The sequence below is a fragment of the Curcuma longa genome, chromosome 13 (genome assembly GCF_044706935.1).
Source record: "Curcuma longa cultivar G26 ecotype Majalengka, Jawa Barat chromosome 13, ITB_CL_G26_1.1, whole genome shotgun sequence".
Lineage (NCBI taxonomy): Eukaryota > Viridiplantae > Streptophyta > Magnoliopsida > Zingiberales > Zingiberaceae > Curcuma > Curcuma longa.
The window spans coordinates 9,972,365-9,978,824 of record NC_133873.1 but is presented as its reverse complement, the minus strand read 5'-3'; the positions used below and the strand labels follow the sequence as shown (position 1 = coordinate 9,978,824).

Below are 6,460 nucleotides of genomic sequence, written 5' to 3'. Positions count from 1 at the left end.
TCAGATAACTAAACATGACAAAGGTATCAGATGATATCCGGAGGAAGAAATAACTGATAACCCGAATATAAGCATGTGTAACTGATAACAAAGTCAGATCCAAGCAGCATGCATAGTCAAAATGAGCAGAAACATAATTACTAGTATCTAGCAATTTACATATATCTGTAAGACCTATCTATAAAAGATGAGTCAAGGTACCCGCCTGCCAAGATAGGTTGCGTATGACGTCGAGGATCCCAAATAACCGCAACCGAATCAATAATCGAATCAAAATCCTGCAGTTAAAATCACTGCCCTTAAGTACCAACATATATATAACAACACTAACAAGTAAACCCTAACTAAGTCTAGGGTAATCCAACCATTACTCATAAATCCTAATTAACATAATCCATTACATTCTATTAATCCATCAAATCTGACTCAATCAGATAAACCAATTTCCAACAAGAAGAGCCTTACCTCATAAACCGATCTGATCAGATTCTATTCTTTCTTCACCAAGCAACAGAATCCACCAATCTGGATTTCCCAACAGATCAGTCTAAATCCACTCAATATCTCCAGATCTAACAACATATAATCCCAAATGAAAATACAATCAACCTCTTACCTTTAATCCAAAGCTGTCCAATCACAATCCTTGTTCTCCTTCCTACGGTTTCAAACCCAAATTCCTTCCCCAATCTGCCGACAGACAGTAATGCTCCATTCAATCAAAACACGCCAATAAGGAAACCGAAACACCATAGCAATCACCAAGGCAGAATACGATCGGAGAACCCAATATTCAGAAACTCCTCCCCTCTACCTGAATCCTATCCAAGAGCAGCAAATAGAAAATAGAGAAAATAAACAAGAACATCAAGGTTATTACCTTGCTCTGTTACCCGTGAATGGAGACAAATAGCGAGCTCCGATGGCTGTCGGCGAATCGGCCCAAAGAACTCCAGATCTGGCTCCGGTAGTGTCCTTTCTTGTTACACTCATAACAAGTAACGTTAGATGTATCAAAATTACCATCATTAGTTTTACCTTTACCTTTACCCTTGTATCGTCAACTCTTCCTCATCATTCTTCTCACGAAGTTGGCCATCTCACTTGATGAGGAGGAGTCACTCTCGTCTTCGGATTCGGAAGATGAGGAAACCTCCTTCTTCTTCTCCTTCTTCTTCTTCTTCACATCCTTGCTCTTTTCTCCTGCAACAAGAGCTATACCCTTCTCTTTTTGGCCTTTGTTAGCAAGTTCATGCAATTCCATTTCACAAAAGAATTCATCTAACTTAACTATTGAAAGATCCTTGGATACTTTGTAGGCATCCACCATGGATGACCACAAAGCATTCCTTGGAAAAGCTTTAAGAACATACCTTACAAGGTCACGATTTTCGACCTTCTCGTCAACGGTGTGCAAACCATTGAGGATTTCTTTGAAGCGACCATGTAACTCACTTACCGTTTCACTCTCCTTCATTGAGAGATTTTGGAGTTGATTCAAGAATAAGTCCCTCTTCGCGATCCGGGAGTCTCGGGTCCCCTCATGAAGCTCAATGAGCTTGTTCCACAAATCCTTTGCGCTTGTGAATGGACCAACCTTGATGAGTTGATCCTTGTTGATGCCGCATTGTAGAGTCACCACCGCCTTGGCATCGGCTTGTCCTTTCCGCGTTTGCTCCGCGGACCATCTCGATGAGTTGAGCTCCTTACCTTCTTCGTCTCTTGGTGGTGTGAAGCCTTCCTTGACGGAGAACCACATGGAGATGTCGGTCTTGAGGTAGTACTCCAAGCGGCTTCTCCAATATTGAAAATCAGCCCCGTCGAAGAATGGTGGTCGGTTTGTGCTGAATCCTTCCTTCATGGCCATCTCTATTAACTCTTTAGGGTTGGAATCCTTGCAAAAAGCCCAAGCTCTGATACCACTTGTTGAAGATCAGGAGATGGCTAGAGGGGGGGGGTGAATAGCCTCTTATCGCGAATCGATTGATTTTCTCCTACACGAGGTTAGTTCACAGCGGAAAATAGGAAAGAAAAACTAATAAAAACACACACAATACAGACACAAAGATATACGAGGTTCGGGGATAACTTGCCCCTACTCCTCGGCGTGTCCGTGAGGTGGACGATCCCTTGATCTTCGGTAGATCACACCCCGGATGAATCCGGCTAGATGAAGCTCCTTCTCGGTGGAGTTACCTCTCCACAACCAATCTCAAAGATAACAATTAAGTGCAGAGATTATGAAGGAAAATGTTGAGGCTAACAGATAATGAACTTACAACACAGCCTCAACACTCAAACAAGCAGAAGTATCCCGAGAGCACCACCTCAGGCTGAAGGCTTCAAGCAAGAGCACTGAACACCAGCGAGCAGAGAACACACCAAACTTTCGTTGCGATTGTGTAACATTCTCTTCTCCTTCACATGCCCTTCTTGTAGCTTCTTCCCTTCTGCTATGCCAACGGACGGATACTGAGTCCACTGCACTGACTGACCAACCTGATCATCCTCTGCAGCTCAGAGTTCCGTTGTCCGTTGTCTTTTACCTGAAAGCAAGGTGAAATCAACACTCGACAAACCCTGCACAAGGAAAGCAATCCCTTGACTCTTCTTTTTCTTCATCAAATTCAAACTCCATCTGCAAAGATCAGAGCATTAGCACAGAAACAATCAGAAATCAGAGCAGAAACCTGAACGTGATCAGAGACATCTTAATCGATCAAACAGTCGATTAAACATCATAATTTTTCCTCAGTAAAGCGTGTAATCGATCAACCAGTCGATTACCCATGCTCTTAATCGATCGCCTGATCGATTAAGGCATGGTAATCGATCAGGTGATCGATTACCAGACGCCAATTCGGTTTCTCAATAAAGCATGTAATCGATCACCTGATCGATTATAGTTCACCATAATCGATTGCCCAATCGATTATGGTACGTTCTGTGAGTTTTGCGAATTGTCACAGAATGCACGGTAATCGATCATCAGATCGATTAACACGCTAACGCTGGTCTCACAGAATGATCTGTAATCGATCATCAGATCGATTAAAGGACTGTAATCGATCATCTGATCGATTAACTAACTTACTCTTAGTTAATCGATTCACTGATCGATTAATCCAAGCTAAACTTTAAGCCCAGGTCGAGACTTGATCAGGTTAACTTGGGTCTCACCCGAGCCAACCGCGCTGGATCACGTAATCAGAGAACAAGCTTCCAAGCCTCTTCTGATACTGATCCGGTCCGAAGACAGGCTACCATGCCTTCTCCGACCATGGTTCGGTACAGAGAACGAGCTACCGAGCCCTCTCTGACCTAATCTGGAGAACGAGCTACCGAGCCCTCTCCTATTTCATCCGGTCCAAAGAACGAGCTATCGAGCCCTCTCTGACCTAGTCCGGAGAACGAGCTACCGAGCCCTCTCCGACCTCATCCGGTCCAGAGAACGAGCTACCGAGCCCTCTCTGACCTAATCCGGAGAACGAGCTACCGAGCCCTCTCCGACTCCTTCTGGTCCAGAGAACGAGCTACCGAGCCCTCTCTGACCTAGTCCGGAGAACGAGCTACCGAGCCCTCTCCGATTCAATCCGGTCCAGAGAACGAGCTGTCGAGCCCTCTCTGACCTAATCCGGAAAACGAGCTACCGAGCCCTCTCCGATCTCAATCCGTCATCAATCAATCTGAATATGTTGAACTTAATTCTTATACAATGAACTTAAATCGTTGTCAACATCAAAACAACAATCGGGACAAACTGCATCTGCATCCACTGTCTCACTCGTAAGCCTCCGCTTATGGCCACGACCACTCTCTTCATGGCCAAGCCTTCTCTCTAAGAGGCATAGTCGTTAACATGGTCACCCTCGACTGCGGCTGCCATGACAGGATCGGCATATCCACCATGTCAACGTACCATTACAAGTTACGTTTATGCCAAAGGCAAGCAATTGTGGATTGAGATCCTACATGAGATGCTCGAGCATGGCCTTGTGTAGGACCTCACACTGAGCTCACGGATCGACTACCTCTACCTCACCGTCGGTGACATGCTCTCTAACATCGTGTCAGCGGCCAGACCTTTGCCATGTCCTCCAAATTTCTTAGATGGTAATCCACTTGTACGAAGTGAATTTGGACCTCTTAGTAGATTTGGCCAACTCGAGATCAGCACAGCCTACCTTTCATTCTTGCATCCGTCCTTGAGTATAATGATATAATATCTTTCAAATAAGGTGATATCTCTAAAACAAAGTAATAACAATAAAGTTAAAACTACATAAATATATGACAAGAATAAAAAAAAAGTATGAACAATAATGAATTTATTATCTCAATAAATGCTTCTTTTGTACCTTTCTAATAATAATAATATCAAATAAATGAATATAAAGCATAAGTTGTTGCAATTTAGTTATTATATATAGTAATTAATGAAATGTTAATAAATTTTTCGAATTGAATTTATATTTTAAAAAATAATAAATTTTCCTGCATCTTTCTTTTTCTTTGGGGAATTGAAGGCTCTCTTATGTTTAGATAAATACAAAATTAAATTAAAATTTAATTTTCAATTTTCTATAAAATAATAAATATGAAAAAAAGATTAAAAACCAAAAATTAAAATATGTTACATTTGAGATAAAGTATCATACCATCTTATGATAATAATTTATGAAATAATATTATGTTAAAATGATTAGATCTTTAGGATCTTTCCTAGGTTTGGGGCTTAGAAATTTTCATAATATTTTGTCAAGAAAAATATAGTTAAATTCAAAATTTAACTTTCAATTTAATATATATTCTTACTTTGTTTGATAGTTGAATTTTTTTTGTCAAGATTATGTTAACTTTCAATTTACTATAGTCTTACTATGGAAAACTGTTGTTGAAATTTGAATCAATTTATTAAACAGAAATTTGAAGAGGCAATATAAATATAATGATCTTGAATTAAATAGAGCCACCTTATAGTTGTTTATTCCCTTTGCAAATATATTGGACGTTGCGTGTAGTTAGGACCACATTGAAGGTTTAATAAAGTAACATGACATATGTTAGTTGCATATGTATACTTTGGATAACTTGAATGCGTCATTGATAACAATTGTATTCTTTTGTCAATAGATAAAATGTCTATCTCTCCTTATAGAACGTATAGTCGTAATCAAGATGGAATTACGATGGAATCACTACTTAATTTTATAATGGCTTCGAAGAATTTTAAGCTTTGCAAATGCACAACACTATACAATCAGTGATAGAAAAAAAAATCATATGCGTTTTAATAATGTTCAAACCAATTTGTTTACTTAGGGCAGAGCCGGCTCTAGGCATAGGCCACTAAGGCCTATGCGTAGGGCCCCAATTTCATAAGGGCCCATTTTTTTAAAATTTTAATATATATATATATATATATATATATATATATATATATATATATATATATATATATATATATGAAAGAATAATACATTTTTAAAATATTTTTATTGTATTTTGGAGAGATTTGGCATGATCATTAGATTTTGTAGAGATTTGGCATTTATTGGATTTTATAACGATTTTATCATGATTCCAATATATTTAATATTTCTCAATTCTCAAAACTATAATTTATTAGTTTCTTTATATTCCTTTCCTTTCTTCCTTATTAATCTAATAACCTATTTTGTCCAACTTCAAATATTTTAATTATTTGATAGCTTATTTTCTTTCCTCAAGACATTTCTGTGATCATCATAGCGGGTTTAAGGAATTAACGATCTTTTATTACAGATTTTTCGATGATCTTAAAATCTAAAGGTATCGTCTTCCTCATTTCCCTATTAAATTTTTTTTATACTTCTGTTAATTTCTTATTTTTTTATTAATGATTCCTGTTGTAAACTTGTAATTTTATTAGTTCACATTAGAAACTTATGATTTATCTTCATATTTCATATTTATTCTGAATAGTTCATTTTTATTCTCAAAATTTTAGATTTTTTTATTCTAAATATTTTATCTTTATTTACTAAATTACTCTCTTATTTTAATTATGATGATATTTTATCAATATAATAATTCTAATTTCACATTTCACAGGTTGTCAAACTTTGAAATATCATCAGATTAAAATTAGGTTTTATTATTATTTAATTTTAAATTATTTTTATTTCACATTTTTATTGTAACGATCCGGCCCGTTCACCCGTGGGAATTCTATTTATCCCGACCCCTATTTTTCTGTGGGTCATGGGCCGTCGACCATCGACCATGTCGTTATCTACTAGGACTTTCCACCTCTGTCCAGTGGATTTTTGCCTTCCCCAGATTTGAACTCTAGACCTGCAAGCTAAAGTACTAAAGTTTCTTGAATCTGGTAACCAAGTGAGAAGTTAGCTTGCAGGTCTAGAGTTCAAATCTGGGGAAGGCAAAAATCCACCTGCAGGGGTGGAAACTCTTAGTAGGT

At 38.1% G+C, this 6,460-nt stretch overlaps 1 long non-coding RNA gene across 1 annotated transcript; it reads right to left on the bottom strand.

The window, feature by feature from the left end:
- Nucleotides 1-204: 204 nt before the first annotated feature.
- LOC141843829 (uncharacterized) lies at nt 205-963 on the bottom strand. Its single transcript, XR_012603083.1, has 4 exons — nt 881-963; nt 617-690; nt 466-525; nt 205-278 (listed from the first exon to the last, which is right to left on the bottom strand). It is a non-coding gene; the product is annotated as an uncharacterized LOC141843829 (long non-coding RNA).
- Between the last annotated feature and the right edge of the window lie 5,497 nt (nt 964-6,460).